Genomic DNA, 25,156 nt, shown 5'->3' on the forward strand with positions numbered 1-25,156 from the left:
TTCAATTTATTCATTACTTTTTTCTTCTTTTTTTAACTCTTTATAAAAAAGCATCTATGGGGAAAAGCAGAGGAGCACAAAAGTCCTGAGGATAGAAACAACTGAGGTCCTGCCCTGCCATTAACTGCAAGAAAGCAGGGAAGTGGACAGTGTTTCTTTATTCTTTCAGACAGTCAGAAATGTTTATCAGTGATCTTAGAAGTGATCTCCCTGAGGAATCTTGAAGTGATGCACTCTTTGAGGTGCATTTGGGACAGGCCAAGGTGTAAATGCATGCAGATTCCCTTAGGTTCAGCTTTTTTTTTCCCTTCACATGCAGCTGGGGTTGGCATCATCTTCAGCACCAATCCAGCATGTTGTTGCTCCTCAGTTTCACCATGGGAAGGATTTCAGTGCCTGGGTCTGGTGGCAGTGGGGGCTTATTTGCTATACAAACTGTGGGGAAGGAGAAGCTGAGCTTTACAGTCTGCATGCTGAGCCTTCCCCATGTTTTTTTCCCAGCTTTCCAGTGATGCACAACACAGTCCCTCCTGGAGGTGGACAAGCAAACCCCACCTTCCAGAACCTGAGGTTTCTCTCTTTGGGACACCAGCATCTTGTGTGTCCACCCAAGGGACATGAGCTCACACCATGGGAGAATGAGGTAAGGAAAACAGCTGGAACCACAGCAAAAACCATAAACGAAATATTATTAGCTTATTACTATTAATGCTTTCTGGTTTTCCCTCTGAAGCTCTCAATAGCTGTCTGAAGGTCTTTCTGAAGTAGTTTGATTCATTTATTACTTGTCCTGCTTAAAGCTTGGAAGCTGGTGGTTTTTGGACTAGATAATCTTGTATGTCCTTTCCAACCTTGTGATTCTATGATTCATAGAACAGACCTTTCCTTCTATCAGAGAACGGTGATTCCCAACAGTTCATATTGGGAAAGAGGGAAGATTTAGGTTGGATGTTAGGGGGAAGTTCTTCACTAGGAGAGTGGTTAGGCCCTGGAACAGGCTGCCCAGGGAGGTTGTGGATGCCCCGTCCTTGTTCAAGACCAGGTTGGACGGGGCCCTGGGGAACCTGATCTAGTAAAGGTGTATGTTTGGTGGCCCTGCCAGGCAGGGGGGTTGGAACTACATGATCCTTGAGGTCCCTTCCAACCCGGGTAATTCTGTGATTCTGTGTGATTCTGTGATTCTGTGATATTGATCTGTTTTTTAATCATACAGAGGATGGTATAAATTTTGCCAGTTTAATTCCTCACAGTTTCACTTCCTGGTGCTGATTTTTCCTACTTTTTGTTGTGTGACTTTTAGTTTCCCACCTTAGAAACACTGTTCCATTCACAAGTCTATCTTTCATGATGAGAAATAGCTGGTGGAATTTAGGTTTAATGACCATATTGCTCTCTGTTGGTTTCGTGTCGTTCTTTTTTAACCCCTTTTCATCCACATAATTCCAAAAATGAATTCCTCTGTGGGAACATTTATTAGAAAAAAGCTCCACCAGCTCCCAGAAATTTACTCAACTTGTTTACCTGGTAAGACTTGTAGTAATTTTCCATATCATTTATGTTATGCCATTTATTATGCTCTGGGAAGGCACTATAAAGGCACTTTCAAGAGGAGAAAACCAAGAAAGATTATTCATTTCACATCCTCGTGCAATTCTTTTGTAGGTGGCTTTCAACAAAGGGTGATATTGGATTACATTCATTTTGGTTCTTAATAAACTAGTAAATCTCCCATTGTTCTATGTTGTCCAATTATAAAAGCAATGAATATGAGACTAAGCACTTCAAGATAACCATAGCTTTAAAGATAGACAAAAAGCTTTATAGATTAGGATCAGAATAAAACTGCCATTTTTGTAGCGTTTTGATGAATAATATTTTGTGAATTAAAGCTTTCTCTCTTAGGAATGTCAATAAATTACTCTTTAAGTGGAAACCACTGCAAACCTCAGGAAGAGTTTCCTAATATCTATGCTGCTGAAAAGGGAAGGAAGTAAATCCTTCCTAGAAGTCATTTCCTTGCTGTCTGAAGAGGCGATTATTGAGGGTATTTCTTGAGGTCTGTTTGCCTGTAGGAGTGATCTGCTGGGATTTTCCTCCTGAATCGTTTCTGTTGCCTCCTGTTAAGGATACGGTGCCTTTTCACACATGCTTCTTAGCTACGCTATGTTCCAAGAATGGATCCTTCAGCACTTTATAAATGCTTAATTGGCAATAAAAGCTGTCATTAGCATTTTGAAGGCAGGATTTGGGTATCTGCTTGTTCACAAGCACAAGGGTTTCCAAAGTGGAAAGAACTGCTTCTGAGAGGTCTCTAGAGGTAATGAATTAAAACATTATTGGCAACTGTTTTAAATACACTGGGCAGAGGCTGGACCATTTTAGTAAAATTTTAAGCACCACAAGTTGGGAAAAAACAAAAAGAATTGTAAGCCTCAAAGTGCTCGATGGGGTCATGAGCTGAGATCATTGCCTTGCTCAGCTCTGTAAGAAATCATAGCTTGCTTACAGAAATGTCTATTAATGTACCGACTGCCAACAGATTCTTTGTCAGCAAACCCTTAATGGAAAGTAGAACCCTCCACATGCTTAGTCCTCATATTCCTAACTTGCATACAACCTTACAAAATGGTCACGTGGCATGACTGAGTGCTGTGAATTTGTCCATCGGCAGAGGAGAACCAATGACTCATGGCCTTCTCTGGTGGTGATACAGGATAAATGTTCCATCCAGTTGCTTATCCTAGTTGCAGGCTAAGGCACGATGCAAAAAGAATATATATATGTAGGGGCCAGTTGGATAGAGGGGAAAACAGATCATGAGAGATGTGAAACGAGGCACGTGGATGGATGTGGGGAATGTCTAGGTGTCAGATCCCAGTCTTCAAGCCTTTGTATCATCCACGGAAAGGTCCATTGCCCATCTGTACCCTTGGCTTGGGCTGGGATGAATTTTTGCATCATAAACCTACTGCAGCCCCAGAGAGAACCTGAATTGTCTCTGAATGCAGTATGGAAGGGACACTGCTTGCCAAGAGTGGCAGCAGTATTAGCAAGCTCAAAGGAGAAACAAAAACAGAAGAGAAGATGCTTCCCTGCAGTCAATCCTCTCCTCACACACGTACCCTCTCACTGCTTCCCAGAATTTCAAGCACTTTTGTCTCTTCTCAGATGGCTCTTCAGCTAGAGAGATAGCTGCTGGGTAAAAATAATTCTTTAGCTCAGGATTGTCAGTCCCATCATGGGACCGTGCCTGAAAACGCAATCACACTTTTTGATCAGTTCTGCTGGAACAACCTGTTGTCTTTTATAATAACATTTCCATTGGGAATATTCAGATGCAGAGTGTAAAAAGAACCATTTCATAGCACACAGGCAACTACACACACAGTGACTTTGCATTCTTATCTTTTTGATTTTCCAGTGGGTGTATTTGCCTATTTCTTTTTTCAGACCGCATCCATCTGCTTCACCGTTCCCACAAAAGCTAGTTTACATGCAATAATTGCCATTAAAAATGGGGGGGGGGGAAAGCTTGTTGCATAAATACATTGCTTTGCTCCTTCTAAAGCCCACAGAAGCTACAAAACTACACAAGGTTGATGGATGGATGACTTTATTTAATTATTACTTTCAGAAACATGTTCTGTATCTTACTTATAGCAGGTGCAGGCTGTGACGTGGTATTTGCTCTGGTAATTATGCAGGTTTTTCTTGTAAATAGCAGAACAAGTCAGGATGAAAGATAGCGCTGCCCTCAGGTTGTGGGAAATTATTCAGTTTTCTCTTTACCAAATTTCAAACGATACGTGTAAATGATAAGGTCGCTTTGATTCCTGCTGCACCTCCCACCCCCAGTTCTTTACTCCTGTGGCATAAAACTGGGAGAGAGGGAGAATGGGACTGAAGGTGGATGTGTGGAAGGGGCAGCTTGTGCTGCAGCTTGTGATGAGTGCTGATATTGCTGCGTGGGAGGAGAGTGAATGTGAAAGCTGGCTCAAGTGCCATGCACTGTGTTGTAGCATTAAAAGTCCTTGCAGTGTGAGAGCTCAAGTGGTCTTTTAGTGGGGCTGGTGCTTTGCATTGTAGGGCAGTGCAATCAATCTCCCAACCACGTGCCCACTGGTGGCATATGTTAGGTCTCCTCTCATATCCTCCATCCTGTGCTTCTTCCTCTTCTTTGTCTCTGTCTGAAGGAGGAGGTGCTTGGATTTTCTCCACTCTCCACCTCCATATCCCATGTTTCTTTCCCCAATAGCTGGTGCCGTGTTGGTTGCGCTCAAATCCATCCCAACAAAAAATGCCAAGGTGAACATTCCCCAGTCACCAGGAGATTCTGCCACAGGGAAAAGGGACCTCTGAAGATCATTGTCATCCTCAGCCTATAAACTCTTCCTTGATCTTTTCCTTCCCTTGAGGCCCAAGAATACCATGTATGGCTGGCTCAGTGCTGTCAGCTATGTCAAGACTTGGCTCTGTGGCTGCAAAGGAGTGGCTGGCCACTTTCATGTTGATTTATGATAAAAAATCAGCTACTAACTCCTCTTCCCTTGCAGCAGTGTTGAGACTGTGTGCCTCCCAATGCCTTGTGCAATGCAAGGATGTACAAAAACTCCAGGCAGCATTTCCAAACTTGGGTGCCTGAAGTTATCCATGAGGGCCAGCATTTCCAAAGAGTCACAGAGTCACTAAGGTTGGAAAAGATCTCTGAGATCTCCAACCTCAGCCCACTCCCACCATGCCCACTGCCCATGTCCCTCAGTGCCACATCTCCACAGTTCCAGAGCATCTCCAAGGGATGGTGACCCCACAGCTCCCTGAGCAGCGTGTTGTGGACTCCTTTTGACTTCTCACTTTGGTCCTTTTGAGATGCAAATGACTACTCAGTTTAGTCCCATCCTAATGGGTCTGTGGCTTTCCACTGAAATCAAGAGGAACTGATGGCGTTTGGCACCTACTAAAAGCAGAGCCTTGCTACTGAGGGTAGTGTGTAAATAACAGTTCTGTAATAGGCACCCTCTGGAAATGTTACCTTCTGTGCTCTGTAGCAATCGTGCAATGAAATGAGAACAAACCCAACAATGAAAAATGTGCATTCAGTTTATAGAAGAGCTTAGCTGAACAATGCAGTATTTCAATGGAAGGTGCAGAGGATGTATATGAATGAGAAGCGACTGATTGTTACCGTGTGTCTATCAAAACGAAAATAAGGTCATTCACAAATCACATTTTATGGAAGGGAGGAATATATTTTTTAATTAGGATTAAAAATATTATCTACTTAAAACGTGCCCATGCATATAGTTCTGGCATAGCCTATGGCAACACCTATAATTTTAAAATAAAACTGTGGTTTTTTTTGAAGAAGGAAGTAATTTTGAGTGATAACTAATTTAGATAGCGCTAATTATATTGGTTGGAACTTGCAAGTGAGTCAATGGATAAAAAGTTGATTAAAGCAAAGTTATGAAACAACAAGAAAAATCCCTAGCTCTGTTCTTTAAGATGTTCTGAGCATTTTAATGTTTGTTCCTGCCTACTCCCTTGGCTGGGCTGGAAAAGAATGTTTCCATATAGCTGTTCAGAGAGAAAAAGAGGAAAATAGAAGTTTAAGAATAGTGTGTATATTGTACACCCTGAAATACTGCTTCAGAGGATGTAATAAGTTGCGTAGTGATGTGACTTACCTGATCTGTGTTTTGAGATGATGGTCAGTGTTACTGTGGCTAAGCAAGGAGGAGCTGGTGGGATTTGTGGGCATTTCTGTCTGCTGCAGCAAAACAAGCCTTTGCATGTGGTTGCTCTCCATAGGTTCTTCTAAGTCAATCTAATGTCTTACAGTGCGATGCAAATACACCTGGAGGCTTTATATGATCTCTTTTGGAAGTGCACTCCCTGCATAAAATCCCATAGACCAAGAACATATCTTCTTGCAGCTATTTCATATTTGCTTTTACAGCCTGCAGAGAAAGATGCAGCCTTGCAGGCTGGTAGTTGGACATAAGTCATCAGTGCACCCAAACAGAGGGATGGAAGGAAAAGAAGAGCACAGGCTTGACAGCCACGTGGTTGCTCTGCCCAGGCTGAATTTCTGCCCTCTCTCTATTTTTCAAGTTCTGTTGCTGAGAAAGTGGCCTTAATTAACCCCAGCAGAGAGTGACCAAAGCTAATATTAATTCTGCTGATTACCCTATTCTGTTTCTTCAAGCCAGGTGTTCCCTATCCATCTGAATGATTTACACAAGATGAAAGCAAGGTCAGTGAATATTCCTGAGGACTCAGGAAGGTCTGATGGAGCTACAAAGGGAAGAAGCCATTGCTTTTATCTCAGCTGCTGGATCTTATCTGGACCCTATCCTGCTTTCACAGAACATCTGTATTTTCCCACCATTCCAGTTCAGCTTTGTCACTGTTATTACTGGTGTTTCTAAGGCTCATAGAATATTTTACTTTAGTACATGTTTGCTTAATGTACAACCCATGGCACCCTATGTGCACTTGAGCACTCTGAAAGGATTTCGTTGTTTAAAAACAATGAAAGAAAGGATAGATGTTAAAAGAAAGGGAAAAGTAAGAAATGAAGATACTTATTATACATCAGCTAGACTGTCTGTAAGCAGCCTGGCATAAGTCGTCCTTTAATAGAGCTGTAAGAATAATTAATTTTTCAGTTCAGTGGTCAAACTGAAAAACTGAGGGAGGAAGGAGAGGAGGTGAGTGGGTGGGAAGAAACAAGGAGAAATGTTTGGGTCAACCTGAAGCAGCAATTTCTCATTTTCTCTCACTGATGCGAAACAAACACACGTATTATCTGTTCCTTTGGAAAAAAGTGGCTCTTGCTGAGTTTCTAAACAAAACCTTCTTTCTAGAAGCAAGGCCTGAAGATCCTGCATAGCTGATGGTGACACAACCACTCAATAAATTTACCAGTAGTGTGTGAAGACCTTTATGAAACACATGATGTTCCCAAACTTGTTACCCAGCTCCAATCTGCTTATGCAGCAATGTTTTGCAATGCTTCCAGAAGGAAACCCAAAGTTAGAGTCTACTAACAATGAGTTTGGTTTTCTTAATGATCTTTTCAAGGTTGTTTCAAAAGGAGCCTTCAAGCCCTTGGGAATATGTTTTTTTCAGGGTAGGGGATGTATCATGGATAAGGCCATGGAGTATCTCAGCAGTCCTGAATTCTTCAAGCCTCTGCCACAAATCACGGTACAGACATGGTTCTACCAACCTCATCTTTCTCTGGACAACCTGACCTGGTGCCCTTTATTTAGTGGTTGGCAACCCTGCCCATGGCAGGGGAGTTGGAACTAGATGATCTTTGAGGTCTCTTCCAACCCAAGCCATTGTGATTCTATGACCCAATGATTCTTCTTCTTGTAGGGGCTGCTTGTTTTCACTGTATTACAAACAAACCCAACCAAAAAGTGCATATAGAGCTGGTAAACTCCTAAGAGTACATTTCTTTGTGGGAAATCAACAGAGATCCTAAACACCAGAGGTGTGACAAAAACATGCAAGCAAAAGAGGTTGCTATAGGAAAAATCTTCGAAGGGGTATTATCCAATTAGTACTGATAGCTCTGCTAATATGGTAGCAATTAATATGTTGTTTGTGAAATAAATAGGAGAAGACCTAAATATTCTTTGGAGTTACATATGAATAATGCTCTAATATCTGCTGGAATAATTATAATGAAGCTGTAAGTATTCTCTCATCAGTTGTTTACTGAAATAGCAGTCTATTTAATCAGTAGCAATGCATTCAAGGTGACTAAATATTAAATATGATTGGCAGCTTACTGCTTGGACTAAAACGATTAAGTAACATGAGAAAGAAAGTGACAGGTGACTTCAGTCCCCTCGAGGAAACATGCCCCAGCCAGGAAATGGGTTGGGACTTCTAATAATATTGGTAACAAATAAGTGCTGAAATGTTTGCTTGCAGCAGTCATTCTGGAAAGGAATGCAAATCCTGTTATACATCTTTTTCATCTTGGTGAGGTTGCAGTGGCAGCACTCGCCAGCTCTGAGGTACCATGCATTTTAACTATCCTGCAGAAACACATGCTTGTAGGGGAGGTGCTGGATGGCCATGCCAGAAAAGCTCCTCCAATCCTCAGCGCTGTGCAGATGTGGCCTGATGGACCATTAACTGCATAGTATCTTGTGTTCACTTTTTGGAGTCTTTCCTTCTTGCATACTCCATTATTTTGGATTCAGTTAGACAAAGTGATCCTATCTCTAAGCTTCACATCCAGTGAAAGCATTTGCTATTTTGACAAAGACTGCATTTCCAGGGTTTCTAAATCTAATGTGAGATTCCACTCTGATATTCCCTAGCTCCTAGTTGTATGTTAACTGCTTCTAATGCTAAACCAAACCCCATGTAAGGACAAATACTTGTGTCTTCCCTTGGGCTACATTCTGATAACCTGGTCTAATCTTTGGGTGGTCCTGTGTAGAGCCAAGAGTTGGACCTGATGGTCCTTATGGGTCTCTTCCAACTCAGGATGTTCAATGATCCTGTAACCTCACCAGAGGAGTGCTTAGCTCCCTGGCAAGCTGCAGTGAAAGCACCACTCTTCTTTACCAAACACATCAAATGCTTGCCCTGCAGCTGCAGAGCTCTGAATTAAATCTAATAAATCAGGACATATCTTAGAGCAAGAAACTGGCCGGGGTCATGCAGGACATTTGTAACTAGTCTAAAATCTGAGTCCAACTCTTTGGTCTTTCTGCCCATTGCTGTCTTTTCTGGCTGGTCCCACTGGGTTCTCATGAGCATCTCCCTCCTTTCTGGCACTGTGGAATAGGTGTTCAACCATGAAAAGGCTGCAGGGCATTGCTGCAGTTGTTGAGGCTACTGTTGTCTGCTTCTCAGCCCAAGCAGCTATACTAAGGAAGTTGGGGAGCTTGGGGCAGCTACAAGGGCAGCAAGGGAGACATGTTTCTCTCTGTGTCCCTGATGGGATCCTAAGTGCAGTATAGACATGAGTGTCAATGCCCTTTTACACAGAAAATAGAGAATGAATTCCAAACAGTACTGGAGACAGCTGACCCTTTTAGCACAATGCTTAAATATTCTAGTGCCGTGCCAAGGCAGCATGTGCAGAGTAAATATTTTAATCCCTAATTAATCACTTTGGTTAGATTGGTAAAACAGAAGTCTAATGAAAATAATTTGAAATTTCCTTCATGAATAATTGCATTGTTCAGGGGATTCTGGGAAGAGTCAACTGGCTGACCTTCCATTCTTGGGCTGCTCTATTGCTATGAGACTTAATTTGTGTCCTTCAACCCTTTTCAGTCACCGTCACGAGATTAGAAATACCTTTCATGCAGTTTAGCAGCAACTATGCAAAAGGACAGTGCAGTCAGCAGAGAGGTAAGAAATTAGCACATGCTTCCCTGCAGTGAGACACATACAGTATGGCACATAGGACAGGGGCAAAGCTTCTTTTCCACTCTCTGTCCCTTTATTATGTCCTGAGCATGATGGATTGCATCGTTTATTGAAGTATTCATGACCATTTTTAATTAGAGATGTGAGGTCTGCGGGTGCAAGAGCTTTTACAAGATTGGAAAAGAATTTGCTTGTTGATAAATCCTGGTGGCCGACACTATGATTCATCCTGTGGCTGCATGGAAATTCATTTCCTCCTTCAGGTCCTGTCTTTCCGGTGCTCAGTGTCTGTCTCCAGTCCTGTCTAGACAGGATGGCTTGTAGGATCAGAATTACATCTCCTGCCAGCATCAGCCTGCATTTCTCTATGAATGCTACAGTCCTCCGTGGAGCAATGATTTAAGTGCAGCAAGGTCTGTGGTCTCCCATCCCTAGAGGTGTACAAGGCCAGGTTGGATGGGGGACTGGGCAGCCTGATCTGGTGCTTGTTTCAGTGGCTGGCAACAGGGTTGGAACTGGATGATCTTTGAGGTCCCTTCCACCCCAAGGTATTTTGTGATTCTATGTGGATGTTCCATGGGGAACTTTCTGCCTTGCTAAAAACACTACAACGTACTGTCTTCTTTCTCAGCGTGCTTTTTTGGGGGGGTTTGATAGTTGCAACAAAGAATGGTACAAACTGGGAGTGTTCAGGAGAACAGGTCATGTTGTACATGACTACTATGCTTAGCATGGAGAGGGAGTGCACAGGTTTTGCAAGTAGTTGTTGATTGTGTGGTAGGAATTGATGAGGGTGAGGGTCTTGAATCTTAGTTTGGAAGATAGCTGTCTGGAGGAGAGGGGCTGAATGTGGGTCAGAGCTCTGGTTTAGGAAAGTGAAAAGTTTGGTAGAAACTGGTTTGCTGGGCCCAGAAACATAAGCATCCTTGCCAGTTCCTCTAGCAAGAAGGGAGTGCAAATGAGCACAGCTCAGAACAGTGGCTGGTGAAAAACGCCACTAAGAAGTGTTTTCTGCCCATCAAAAAAAAATATGTTTTTGAGGCAAATGTTTAAAACTTTGGGTTTTGTTTAGAGGACAAACAATTATTTTTTATCCCACATTCACTATTTTACTCCTCTATTCACGTGCACAGTTGACGCTTATCAGCCATGGAAATTTACAGATATTAAACAAGCTACAGGAGGGCTCTGATAATGTTCCCTCAATTCAAGATAAACCTATTGAGAATTAAGGGAAAAATTATTAATGAAAACTGAATGAGAAGGCTGTAAAGTTCAAACAAAGTGTGTTCCCTACCTCACAGGATTTGGATGCATGCAAAATTTCATGAAAATTACTCATAAAATGGTACATTACTTCACATCTTCGGGCAAAAGCATTGTTGAAATATTTTCATTCCGTGCAAAATACATTGGATGATAATGATATTTAATGTACATTTAACAAGGAGATAAAGAATATGATGAGTTTATTGCAAAAAAAAATCATGACCTTCTCTCCAGGAATTGAACTTGCTACTTTTAACAATATAAAGCAAAGCCTCTACCCCCTGGGCTAGAAAATGTCATCTCCAGTTGAGATGAAGATGAGCTCAATATAGATGAATGTCATGGAAATGAACCTTGGTTTTATGTGTTGAGAACAGGCTGTGGGGAAGGAGAATGTATCTGTGAATCTCCAGCAATAGGGTACATAATCAGCAATTTGATTTTTAGGATAAAGTTTAAGATTTTACCTCTCTACTGCAAAGGGAGCATTGCCATCATGAGTAACAGTAGGAGCTTGGAGAACACAAGTGAAGTCACAAGGTACAGTAAACCAATGTTTCTTTTAACCTGATCTTGATTTCAGTATCGTCTCAAAGTGAATTGTGTGAATTGTTCATAAAGCAGGGCCTTGGCCAAAGAGGAGCCCTGCAAAGGAAGTGGACACTGGAAGCTCAAGGGGAAGATAATGGTAAACAAAGTCTAAATCTCTTTTTGTCCATTGGCAGAACCAGTGGGCCTAACAGGCAGAGCTAGAACCTGTGGGTCTTTAGGACTTGCTGGGAGGAATTCAGATTTGCTTGGTAAGACCCAGATTTTCCCCAACAAACAATAACAAATTGAAAAGCTAAAAAGATTCAGATCCCTTTGCAGTTCTCTCATATTTTATTATTTTGTCATAAAGGATATATGAGAAAACAGACAAAGTTAAATCATCTCTGCTTTTCAACCTAGATTTACTAGCTTGTGATTTTACTCTTTATTGAGGGAGACAGAGTAGAAGCACTACTGAATATCAAACAACCAAGGTGACAGGAGGCTGATATCAGCTTCATAGTCTCAAAACCCATCTTATATTGTGATTTGATCATGGACAAACCTGTAGCCCTTTGAAACAGAGAACACAGCAAATACAGCCACACAGTGCTGCAGAATAATGACCCAACACTGGCAAACGTGAACATTATTGACCCAAATATGGTGAGAATCAAGTGCTGTCCAGAAAATCAGAGCAAGTGCCGTTACTAATATTGGACTATTGCTAACCTGAACCTTGTCCAGAATATTGAGGAGAGCACAGAGAGTGCTGAAAACCATCTGAAATCCTGGGCGAAATCCAGACAATATTTTTTGCAAATTAAAAACTGGCATGTCAGAGAAACTCAGGAACTACAAAGGCACAGGAAGCCTGATGCTCTGTGCAGCCTGCTGACTAAAAACTTGCTGCTCGGGGTTCCTAGAGAGCCATTTTAATTGAAAGCGAGAGCGTCTGTTGCAAAAGGTTGGGAAGTCCTGCTCTAATTGACTCTTTCTGGGGTTAACTGTTGCAAAGAATGAGTCAGATCCCAGCTCCGCCACGAGCACCGGGAGTCAGTCCTCCCCCATCATTAATTACTTTGGTTGCGTTTCTTCATCAGCGCCGCTTGGATCTATCGACGAGATCCCTGGCTCCTTTCCAGCACCGCCACTCTGACGAGATAAAACACTCCGTGCGGGGAAGGGGAGGGCAAGCCTTGCTTGTTATTGCTTCTCTCTTTGATGCTGAATGGGTTGGTTCTCCCACACGGACCTTTCTGTACAGCTTCTTCCTTTCACGGAGCTGCGGGGTTGTCATTGTCACTTTTGTTTGGTTGTTTTTGTAATCGACCTTCCGGCATTTTGGAGGTCTGTAATCTAAATGAACAGAGTCTTACAATTGGTATGGCTTGGATGCTTCTTCCCAATGTGTGGGATAATCACATTCCTTTATGTAGCTGTAAATTAAGGCAAAGGTGGGGACAAAGAGCCCCTTGAGACTTCTATGTGCTAAATGGCTTTCAGTTATGGCTAAGTTGCAGTAATATCTTTGTGTTATGGAAGGCCCAGGTTGGATATTAGGAAAAATTTCTTCTCCAAAAGAGTGGGTGGGCACTGGAACAGACTGCGTATGGAGGTGGTGGAGTTATTGTTCCTGGAGGTGCTCAATAAGAGGGTAGATGTGGCACTGAGGCCTGGCTTAGTGGTACGGTGTTGATGGGCTGATGATATTAGTGGTGTTTGCAACCTTAATGGAAGGAAGAGAGACAGAGCAAAACCAGAACAATTACTGCACATCTGCTGTAAAGGTTTACATGCTTTTTCTTGGAATTTTTACTGTGAGTTCTTCCAAAACCAACAAACACAAGTGGCATTAGAGAGGTAAAGAATTTGTGTGAGTGTATGTGTGTGCTGGATGGGATGTTTTGCAAGTTTTCCTTCATCTAATGAAAACTTGCTTGGCTGTCCCCATTGACACAAGCTGTAAACCAGCTTCAAGTGGGCTGATACTCTACTGCATAGTCCCAACACACTCATGTTAGGTAGTAGAGCTGGTGAGGGTAGCTTTTTTGCTAGTAAGCCTATATTCTGTGCAAAGCATGCACAAAACTGTATTTGCTGAGGCCTCCTGTGGCATAGCTGTATTATTTCTTTAAATATTCTCTTTGGGTCATTGATGGCATCTCTCTTTTGCAGCATGCCTGGAACAGCAGGGCCTAATTCATTGCTACATCCCTAACAGCGCTGCTGAGATGACTGCTGCCTGTGAGATGTGTTAGTGGAAAGCACCTCTTCTTCAGCAGGATATGCTCAGGGTAAGTTTCTCCTTATCTCTGCAAAATAGTGTACATTTCATTTGTCTGCAGGAGGGTTATTAATGAAGGATGTCATGAGCCCTCAATGAAACAAAGTCTTTGGACATGGGGACCCAGAAAAATGGACACAGTGTACTCGCAAAATGTTCTTAGTAGCACATGTGAATTTCTTTGCACTCAAATTAAGGAGGATTAAAGCAGCTAAACTGTTGTTGCTCAGTTCTCTTGGATCATGTGACAAAGCCTGAATCACTTTTAGTCACTGGTATAGGCCTAAGTCAGTCCCTTGATCTCCAAATTAATTTTTGAATTGAATGATTGTGTGGGGCTTTTTTTTGTCCTAATTGAGTCTTCAAGTGAAAAATGCTTAGCAAACAGATGGAAAACTGAGGACAAAAGACTCTATTATGTAACACACACACACAAAAAAGGGAGAGTTCACCACAACAGTTTGAAATTAGTACTTGGAGTTTCTATTTATTTATTTTTTTTCTTAATAAAATCCCAAACAGTAAACGATACACGGTGTGCTTGGTGTAAAATCATGAAAAAAAAGGGAGAAGGTGGAAAATTCGTACTGGCAGCTCTCGTAACGGATAATACAAAGTGTCTGAGTAATTTATTGATCCACTTCTCGTTTTCCTTTTATTGATATGACAGAATCAACAGTTTTCCCAGGAGGAAAGAGGTATTGAGTGACAGCAATGCAAAGCTCAATGGCTGGTCTCTTGTTTCTGGAAACCCTGAAACTCCCTCTGAGAAAACACACAGGCTTAGTTCTGGAGGACCCTCAGGGCATTTTAGGGTTATCTTGTTCCCTAGATGCTGAAAAGTAGCTTCAGCAGGAACCTAACAAGCTTTAAAGTTGTACCGAGGGGTTCTATGCATAGTCAAGGCCCTTCTGTGGGATGCACCACATGTACTACATGCTCTGAAATTTGTGTTTTTCATAGTCAGATGGAGGTTGATGGTGGGAGAAAGTGCAGTGGGCTGCTGGGTAAGTGAATGCAGGTATACCAGGGTTTGTTGCTTGCAGGAGACATGGCAGAGATGGGCACATAGCCCCCACCTTTAGGACAGGAGATTAACTTGAAAGGAGTTTCTTGACTCTGTACAGAATCAAGAGATCTTTGGTCACAATATCATTGGTTTCTGTCATCCAGCTAGCAGGTAGCATTGCTCTTCACCCATGAAATCACAGAACAGTTTGAGTTGGAAGGAACCCCTCAAGGCCATCTGATCCAAACCCCCTGCAGTGAGCAGGGACACCCAAAGCTCCATCAGCTGCTCAGAGCCCTGTCTGACCTGACTTTGGGTTTCTGCAGTGACGGGGCATCCAACATCTCTCTGGCTGTCACTGTGCTTTTATTAATTTTACAGCCGTGAGGGCACATATGTTTTCTAGCTTTTTAGCTCCTGTAGTCCTGGCAACCAAATACTTTTAAAGCTTTCCCAATTCACATTCATCCCTTAATTTTATAAAATAGAGAGAAACCAACCACAGAGCAATTAATTTTATCACTGGGAGAAGACTCTGCTGAGATACAGAGATAACCAGAAAAAGACATTAAGCCTCTCAGTACCTTGGCATTTGCTTCTATGAGCTTCTGCCACACTTGGTGGATGTTTCACAGTTTTCTGCTTGAATGGAGGTTGGACAGAAACCATCAAGTGTCCCATGCTCTGTCATGGCTCTGCATGGTTTGGTCCTCTGTCTATGATCCATGGAGCTGCTATGTTCCTCTGGGGTGTTGCTCATATATACTGTGGAAAAGAAGTTGATTCTGCTTATTCAGAGAGAGAAAAAAAATCAAGTTTCCTGAGATAACATGTTGACAAACACTAGAAAAGATCTGGCCAAGTGTGTCCATGTATGAGTGAAGGGTATTGTCCCCATCTGGACAATACTCACAAATAAATTAGCTGCAGAGAAACCTACATGGTATCAGGCCCTTGTGTCAATGCTGGCATTTCTTTTCTGCAGAGATCTTGTTCTGTAAAGGTATAGCTTTCTGCATGTAAAGAGGGAGCACAATGGTCTGGTCTGTGGTCTCTGAAGGGGGAAGCTCTGCTCCTTCCCTGGGCTGCTGCCAGTGCACCCCGCAGCTCTCCATATCAGAATCAGTAAATCAACTTTCCTTTGTTTTAGTGATTTTCCTGCATGAGAAATTTGGAAGCATTATTCTCATTTAGTCTGAAATAGCAGCACATGAACTGGAGAGGAACAGGTCTAGCCCTTCATTAAGGGTCCAGACTCTGCAATGTCAGCAGTTGTTTCTTGCCATCACAGTGTAAAACCCTTTTCCCTTTCACTTCGCATTATTTCTTTCCGCAGAATGCTTTCAGTGCAGATAATGCACATGAAGGTACAATACAGCCAGTTGTCTGAGAAAAGAAGCCCGTTTTCTTCTAGTGGGTGGTAGGTAAGAATTACTAATCCAATCTGCTTGAGTTAACGCAAAACAAGGATTAGGGTAAAGTTCCCGAATATGTTAATCTTCCTTTATAGAAGTAAACTTTAGCACCGCTATCAACCCCATGGTTTATGGTTCATGGGAACAATGAACCAATTAAACTTGAGCGGAAAAAAAAAAAATCTCACACAAGTTTTCTGATTGTTACCTAATACTTTGGATTCTTCTGATTCTTAATTATTTGCCTCTGTGTCAGAGGCACAGGAAATAAAATGTTGTTTATTATTCATTAAACTGTTTCTAAACATATCCACAATTAACTGTGTCTTATTGTGGTTGTTCTTTTCATCTCCCCCCTCTATGAATGTAGCTATTAAATGACACGTAAGGTCCTGGGTCGCTGATATAATTGTTGGCAGCACAAACTGTCGGCTTACTGGAATGGTTGTGCCTATTCATAGTTGGATAGTTGTGGAAAAGCATGTGGCCTGTGTGAAGAAAGGAAAGGGTCAGCCAAAGCCTTTCTCTTAGGTATTGAGAAGGAAAAAAAAATGTTTCATTTCATTTTTATGAATTTTCTGGCCTTACAGAAGCAGGCCCATCCAGAAAAGCTTTATTCACTGCTTTAGCCCTGTTTGTTTCCAAAATATTCTTGCTTGCTGCTGATTCATATTCATTGCTCTATATCAATCCACATAACTGGGAGAGTGTAACTGTGTGTTTTGGGTTTTCTTCTTTGCATCAGATTTCTGACTGCAAAACGGAGCACAGTGGGGATAATTGGACTTACTGTAAGGGATATAAACATCAAGGATTGACTTTTAAATGCTTAAGAGTCTTTTCTACTCAATACCTGCATGGGAATCTTGGGTGCATCAATTAAAGAAAAGCTGTCCTAAAGCAAAGGTTACACCATAGGATTTCAGCAGCTTCCATGCCGATGGGTCAGAAAAGCCATCTTCAATTTAGAACAATAATGCAGGCGTTGCGTGTAGTCAGCATTTTACTTTTTTAATGAGTGAAAAGTGCAGCAGGAGTTCAGTTGTGCTTGCAGTATTGGTATGTACCCATGGCTGTAAGAGATTGAACCCCATCGCTATTAAAAAAGAAGCACCATTTTTCAGAGGTTCTGATGAGGTTTTGGAAACCTCAGTGGCTATCAAGGATTTCATAGAATCATTAAGGTTGGAAAAGACCTCTAAGATCATCCAGTCCAACTGTAATCATGTCTGAAAAGGAAAGGGAAGTATTTATCCTTTAAGCCTCCTGAAAAAGTAGATTTCTGTGTGCAATTTCATAATCAATGTTCAGATTTTAGAAGAAATAACTTGGAAAGAAGCGTGTCTGATGCAGGATGCAGTGAATATTCAAATCCAGGCTACAGTTCACTTTACTAAGTCATGTTTATAATACTCTTGGTTAGCAGAGTTGACACCTAGGGTATGGAAGAGGATGTACAAGCCTGGTGGGTTGAGTTTGGTCACTTATAGCAGCAATATGTTGCGTCCATGTAATGCTTATCTGGTAAAAACTGAGTCCACCGTTACACTGCCTTGGTGTGGAGTGGGCTCCCATGCCAGGCACTGAGCTGCCTTTTGCATGCCAGCAGGGAGTCGGGGCTCCTCCAAGGCAGCGTTTGCTTCTTAGTCCTTTTGCTCAGCTCCTTTGATTTCTGCATCTCACCTGAGTGCTGCTTGGTTAGTTAGATCCAGAGCATGCCCAAGCCTGAAATGCAGCCAGGACATCTCTCCCCACAACGATGGCACTTGCATGCACCGGGACCACATCCTACCAGCTCCGTGCCAGTGGGAACAGATGGCACTCAGCACTTGGCAGCATTGGGCCCCAGGTCCCAGGGTTTGGTTTTGTGTTTGTTTTTTTTTTTGGTTGTTATTTTATTTTATTTTATTTTTGTCTAACCACCTAAAATCCCAAGGATTGAGGCATGACTGAAAACAAGGCACAACGAGATGTACTGTGCATTCCCGGCTGCATTGGTACATTTGCAAAAGTAGCTAGTCCTCTTTGTGAGTTCCCCAGCACACAGTACAAACAGTCCAAGCCTGAGGCTGGGGGACTTTTCAAGCTTGTATCCCTGCTGTGGCATATAACGAACAGACAAAAACCCCTTTCTGCAACCTCCGCTGGCTGCGACATTTGTTGGTGTCTGTGGCTCTGATTCACCCCGCTTTGTGCAACACTGGTACTAATGTAACTGTATTGTGGCAGGAGACTGGAGAGGGCAGCGGATCACTCGCTTGAAAACATGACCTTTTAATTTAAACAAAAGACTCGAAAAAATGAAAGTGGTTCTTAAATGCAGTTTAATCAGTCAGGCGAAAGATGTCTAATGAAGCTGCCAGACAGATTTGTAGCCAGACTGTCACTTTACCCATCATGTTTACAGCCTCCAGTGGTGAGATTAGGACAGGGTGAAGGCTCAGTCTATCCAAATTTCCCCGCTCTGCTCCTCTACCATGTCTGTAAGTTTTGACAATTTGACAAATCATTTTGCTGCATTGTCTCAAGAGCTGGGAGAGCCAAGCGTGGTGTTCCCACCCGTGACCATGGCGGAGCACAGCCTGATGCAGGGATGGGAGACCCAAAGGGATGCTGTGTTGCTGCAAAAACAAGGTAAAGCCTTTCTGCTTTATGTCATTTTATTCCCAAGGGATATGTGCTAAAGCCCCCCCCACCCCTTCTGTAAGAACAGATAAGTCGTTTCGGAGTAATTTTTACCATCTCAATTCCCTCTGCTGTGTATTGGAGGACTGTTTCTCACCAGGATCTCTATCTCATAGATTCATGTTAGTAAATTCATAGAATCACAGAATGGCTTGGGTTGGAAGGGACCTCAAAGATCAGATGGTTTCTACCAGCTGGTTTTCTTACTTAAAGCTGCTGTGACGGTGCGGTTATGAATCAGGTCAAGCTATATCAGAAGAAACCTAAGAATGGACTGGCTTTAATGAGAATTAAGTTATAATCCATCCCCACAGTTAAAATTCACACGTATGAGACTATCGAAGCAGTTATCACACATTGCTCACGCAGCTTTATAGTCAGCTCTCGTTTACATTTTGGGACGTACAATAAGTATTTATTTTTGCAGGGAATATTTGCTACCCAACAAGTTTTGCTGGCTGCCTGTTGTAGGAACCAGCCCCTCTGCTTATCCACAGTCTGAGCACAGCTCAGACACCGTGTGAGCCCACGGCACTGAACTTAGGCTCGAACGGGAGGAATTGCCTCTCTGCATGATGAGAGGGGATTCATTTTCCATGCTAGCTCTTTCCTGGGGGGCTTTGCCAAGAAGAGGAAAAACCACTTGCAGTTTTCTGTCTTTTCACCATTTTTATTTACTTATTTATTTATTTTAAAGAACATCAAAGTTATCACTCCTTGCTTTCTCACCATAATCCCACAAATCCTAATGTACGTCTCCCAGTCCTTTCATACTAAAAGCATGAGTGCATGTGTTCCGCTGCATTTCGGAGGTCGCAGGCAGTTCCCTCGTTTACATATGCACTGTGACACTAAAAAAAAAAGCCAAAACCAGGAAAAGTATTTCAAACTCAAACACAGGGTTGTCTTTTCATTTTTTTCCCCTTGGGGACTTTAAAGCCGATGATTATTTTTAAAGTTACTTATGTGATGTGATGTCTAATTCTGCTTCAGTGGAACAAAACTGGACAAAAATGACTTTTCTAGGGTTCGTTGTTTTTTTTTTTCCCTTCCTCCCTCTTTCCCTTAGCACTTTTTTTTTCAAACTTTCATGCTTAGCAAAAAACTCCCCTGTAATTGTCTTGTCATGATTATAGTTTTTCCCATTCACCACCGCTTTACATGGAAGCCCCGGGAAAAGAATTCTTAAAAATTAAATTTCATGCTTGCATGTGTTTCTGTGATCTGCAGTGTGTATGATCTCCAAGTGGAAAACTTCTCTAAAAATAAATGGATTACCCTTGCTCCAACGCTGTCTGATGTCTGCGGAGCAGATACCGCCGCTCGCCTGTGATCTCCCACCCACCGCAATCGGGGTGACAGGCGTTGAGGCGAGGGCCGGGCCGTGGCGTGGGGCTGGGGGAGCTGGGCTGGCTCTCTGCTGGAGGACAAAGGGTTAGCCTTCCCCACACAGCAAGGGGAAGAGCCTCGTTGCGTGGGCCAATGGCTTTCTACACCGAACGCCATCTTGGGGATCATCTGCCACACAGTCCTTCTCTATAGAAGGGTTGGGTTGAGCAGCTTGGTTTGGCACAGCCTAGGCAGGGCAGCACCCAAGTCCTCAGTAGCAATTGGGGGGCTTCCATGGGGCCTGATGGCTGGGGCTGCCCCTCAGCCTGCAGGGCTGCCTTTCCTCTGCAATACCCAGCCCTGTGCTGGGCCTGCAGGTGGTATTGCAGTGCAAGAAATAAGTACCGATAGTGCCCAAGGGATCCACTTTCAAGTCCTTCCTTATCTTGCAACAAGCCTTCTTCCCACATGAGCACATCCTTCTGTCCTCACTGGAAGGGGAGTTGAAGATGCAGTGCAAGGCATAGTGAACACCCTCCTGTTTCCCTGCTGTCTGGCTGTTTTGTGGTAGTTTTCCTGCCTCAAAGCTAGAAATGACTTTGTAAGCCCTTGCTCCTGCGACGCCACCCAGCAGCAGCACTGCCAGGCGAGCCACTGGTGCCCGCAGGAAGACGCAGCATGTCCCTCATTGGCATGGCTGCATCAAGTCTTGACCCACATAAGTAACATTCCCTGGAGGGCCACCTTGAAAAGGGATTAGGTAGAAATGGGGGGGGAAAAAAAAACAGAGCAGCTGATAGCAGTAACACATTCGCAGGAGAGGGAAGGCTGGTCCGGTGACTGAACACCAGACTTGGACTCTGGAGATCAAGGTTTAATCCTCCATTCTTCCACAGATGTTGGCAAGTCACCTAATCTCTCAGTGCCTCAGTTCCCCATCTGTAAAAGGCAGATAATGGTGGTTCTTTTGTCTGCACTGTCTGCTTAGATTTCTAAGTTTTTGAGGGCCAAGGATGCTTCTTCAGGAGAGTGTATACAGCACCTACCTCTGTAGGGGAAATCGTACAGGAGCCTTCCATGCTACAAATGATAATTAGTAATAACAATATCAGTCTTTTAATCATCGGGGAACTCATGCTCTGTTGCAATAAAATTAACAATTAGTGCATGATCTGAGCTTTAATTGAAGTTGAATAAATACTTCATGTAACTCAGTGGGCATTTATAGAAAACTTCTCCATGGAGCCTGAGGGTGATCTAATTGTAAAGTGTATCTGTAGATGTTCACAACAATAAATCCCATCTCATAATGTTTGAGAGCTGTTTTCAAGTTGGGTGGCAAGGCAGAAGTTGTACCGAGGGCATTTCTACCAGCTGCCTCTGCTACCTTCCATCATGACCCTTCCCAACCCACCAAGTGTTCAGGAGAAGCCCAAAAACCACATCTCCATCATCCACAAAGCCTGGGATGAATTACATTGTTATTACACCTATTGGAGCCCAAACCACCCAGCCTACTTTCAGACAGCAATCACCCACAGTAATTATTTCTAGAACTTTTCCTTTGCTGCCATGCTCTGAGATGTAAGTTTAATATTTTGAAGACTGTTCTCTCTTCTTTCCAGGGGGAGAGAATTGGTATCTGTCCTGATTATACTTAGCATGTGCTGGAGTCTTCACTGAGGTTAAAAGGAAATTTCAGCAGGTAGGATTATCTCCAACAAGTATTATATCCTGCCAAATTGTGTTTGGATTTTGCTAGACTTATTTACTTGTTCACAACACCCAGGGAAGCAGAGACTTTTTTTTTCCTGTAAAGAATTTGACTCTGTTTGAAGACATGGGAGTTGTGTTTTCAAGATGAATCAGACTCAGATTGACTTTGGGATTTGACATATTATTGATTTACTGACTAACCTTGCTGTTCTGCTGGACATGCTGTGGCTTTTGTGAGCGACACTGAGCTATTAGAAGGCTGCAGGAATGCTTTCTGGTGGCATGTTTGGTTTAGGACAGTTCAGCTAAGGCTTTTGTGATTAACTACTTTACAGCTACGTCCTGGCCCCTGCCTTGTCTCTGGATCTGTTGAATGTGCCGAACCTCTTCCCGTCTTTCCTCTCTCTCTCCATTAAATGTCTTATCCTGCCTCCTCCTCTGACTCGTTTCAAGAGCAAGAACTTCAGTGAAAGAACAGGCCAGGCTTTTTGGGATGGGATGTGATGCCTTTACTAATGCTTCTACAGACTTCAGTCTTCATCCAGCTGTAATTCTGCTGTTGCTGCTCTCCTATTCTTCTCTCTCTTATGCATGTCTCTGCTTTCCAGCTCTTCCCATATTGCTGTCTAGTCCTGCATCCCACTTTTATCAAAGAGATGTGGGCATGCTAATGAGCTTCAGACCTCTCGGTCTGCTTTTCTTTGTCTCAGTGCTCAATGTAGGTCTTTTGTGCTTGTTTTCCATACCTACAGTAGATGACTATGATTTATTTGTATTTAAAGCAGTGATCTAAGTGGAGATAGGATGGTAAACACTGGCCACAGCTGCATCTTATACCTGCAAATCCTCTTTCATCTGAGGGGTAGGGGGCTCTGAGCCTGCTACAGACACAGCATATTCCTTACAAAGAGGAAAGAGCAGGGTAAGTGGAGCCATTGCCTTTCCAATGGGTTATTTGTCACCACAAGGGAGTAAATGCCCCACAGTTCGTGTCTGTGTGCACAGGATAAGCCTTAACTAGTCCTGATTAGGTGCAGGCTGAAAAAGATGGGAAGAAAATTACAGATATTTTTATTTTAAACTTCAAGTTTCGATTTTCTGTATATAATTACACTGAAGCACATGAGGAAAGAGGTCGTGGTTTGGCAGTTAGCTGCAAATTATGATGAAATTAAAAGAAAAAGTCATCTTTGCCCACCAATTCTAGTTCAAATGCTCTCATTTCTTTCAGCAAAACCGCTGTCGTGCCCCCTGCCCACAGTAGTCTGTATTCTTGGCATCCTTTTTGTCCCATGGGGTTCTCATTTTGGCATGCTCTCACTCCCATGCGGTACTATTTTCTTCCTTCTAAATAAAAAGAACTGGGCATTTGTGGGGATGGTGGGTGAGAATAAACCCTGAAAACATTTATACATTTTTTTTCCAAGGAGGAGGAGAATTTCTAATCAGCTGTGATTTATAGTTCACTGCTGCACTGGGGCTTTTAAAACATCAGATGTATTAGATCTAGTCAATATAGGACAAGTCATTGTGAGAGATGAAAATTCTACCTAGATCTTAAATCTTTCCTGGCAGTGACAGATGCCAAAGCCTTTCTGGCAAAAAAAATATACAATTGTTTTGTCAAAGCTCACTTTATAAATACCTTTCGCTGGAATGATGATGCTTTGTATGAAACACATTGCAGAAAACTGACAGCGAGGATGGGAAATGCTGACCTAGTTTTATCCAGAACAAAAACAGGATTTATTTTTTTTTGTACAATTTTTCTCTTTTTCTTTTCATTTTTTTATTTTTTTTTCCCTTGGAAGAAAAGAGAGTTCTGTAAATGTTAGTGCTTAGGGACTGCAGAAGCTGGAAGATGGGAAGAAAGAGAAACACCTTTATGGTCAGAAGCTTAATGATTCTTTTATGGCTATTGGGCAAGCTGGCAGGGCCAACTCTGAAGGGTGAAGTCTCAGTACTTCTAGTTGTTTTAATAGTCTTCAGCCCCAGAAAACACCTTCAGCTTCTGCTCTAAATTGTAGGCAGGCCTAGGTTTTCAGAAAAGGAAGATTAGAAGAATATTAGTTGAGACATCTTCTTTAATTAAGGTGGGGTTGTAGGCCTAGGCCCTAGTTTGAGTCCAGAAGATGTTTATCTCCATGGTTTGTATATCAGGAACCTTTTACAGAGGGGGTTGTTAAGCACTGGAATAGGCTCCTCAGGGAGGTGGTTGAGTCACCAATCCCTGGATATGTTAAAAACCCTTTGGATGTGGTGCTCAGGGACAGGATTTAGCAGTGTGTCGTTAGTTAGGGTAGTATGGTTGGGTTGTAGTTGGACTTGATAATCTTTAAGGTCTTTTCCAACCTGAGCAATTCTATGATTCTATGTGTATCTCTAAATACATCCTAGACTGTTCTTACACCAGAGCACAAGCTTTGGTGTTTTGCTAGATGGGAACCTTGAAGGGATCTATGTACTCCTTTTGCTGAATGTCAAATGGGTTCTTTCCAATTCCCAACTTGAAAACATAGTAGCTTTCTCTGGGAAAGTGGCTGTGTAAGTGCAAGAAATCATGTTTCTGTTATGGGATAAAGCAAATTCATGGGGCAAAACTCCAGCAGGGCTATGACCCACCAAAGTATAACTTCCAGATGTACCAAAAGCTTCTGGAAAGCTAATAGAAAGCTAGTAGAAAAACTTCCTTTTTCTATTAGGTTTCTACTACTTTGCAAGTGAGCAAATGGATGTTGGGCTAGATGGGACTTCAGCCTCACCCATTCATTTCATTTGTCCTTTATTTTAAGGAGACCTCCATTCTCTCCAAGGTACAAGTGGTACTTTGGCTGGTCTGGTTCAAGTCCCCTGACTGCAGCTTCTGCTTTGCCATCAGCTCCAAGATACTCTCATATGCAAGTAATGCTTTCTGAGATGAAGAGGGCAGGATCTGAGGCAGCCCCTGCACTGGCAGTTTAGATAGTGGGTATGTACCATCTATATACACAAGGGGATTTGATAAAGCTCTAGTGGTGTCAAGGAGAGAGGGAGTTAGCTTGAGAGGATAACTAGGCAGAAGACACCCTTCCAGGAAAATTCATAAGTGACAGAAATTGAAGATCAACCAAAACTTTCCTTCTTAAATTTGATAAAGGCGTATTTAAAATTATCGTATGCAGTGCAGGAAAAGCATAATATTAGCTAATTTCTCGTTTTTCAAAAACATTTAGAGTCTTACAAGTATTTGGGTTTTATCATATTTGCATTCTTTCTTGTGATTTTTTTGATACTTAAACCAGACATATCTTCCAGAGCATTCCAGGTCATTAACATTCACTCTCTCTCCTTTTTAATCTCTCGCCTAGTTGTCAGCCTCAAGTGTGAGTTCCTCCCTGGAATGCTGTTCCTTTATTGCTTATTGTCAAAAATGTTTTCGCTTGGAATTTTCCCCGGCTGGTGACATAGTAGGCTATCGCTGTGGGTCAAAGTTTGCATATCAAGCCATCAGTTTTCATCATCGTGTTTGTC

General features: G+C 42.5%; 1 long non-coding RNA gene across 1 annotated transcript; it reads left to right on the top strand.

Moving 5' to 3' along the window:
* The first annotated feature begins 456 nt into the window (after nt 1–456).
* On the top strand, nt 457–16,390 carry LOC107315436. The gene is made up of 3 exons (XR_001555908.2): nt 457–643; nt 13,384–13,502; nt 15,838–16,390. It is a non-coding gene; the product is annotated as an uncharacterized LOC107315436 (long non-coding RNA).
* Nucleotides 16,391–25,156: the final 8,766 nt, after the last annotated feature.

This window comes from Coturnix japonica, chromosome 5 (assembly GCF_001577835.2).
Source record: "Coturnix japonica isolate 7356 chromosome 5, Coturnix japonica 2.1, whole genome shotgun sequence".
NCBI lineage: Eukaryota > Metazoa > Chordata > Aves > Galliformes > Phasianidae > Coturnix > Coturnix japonica.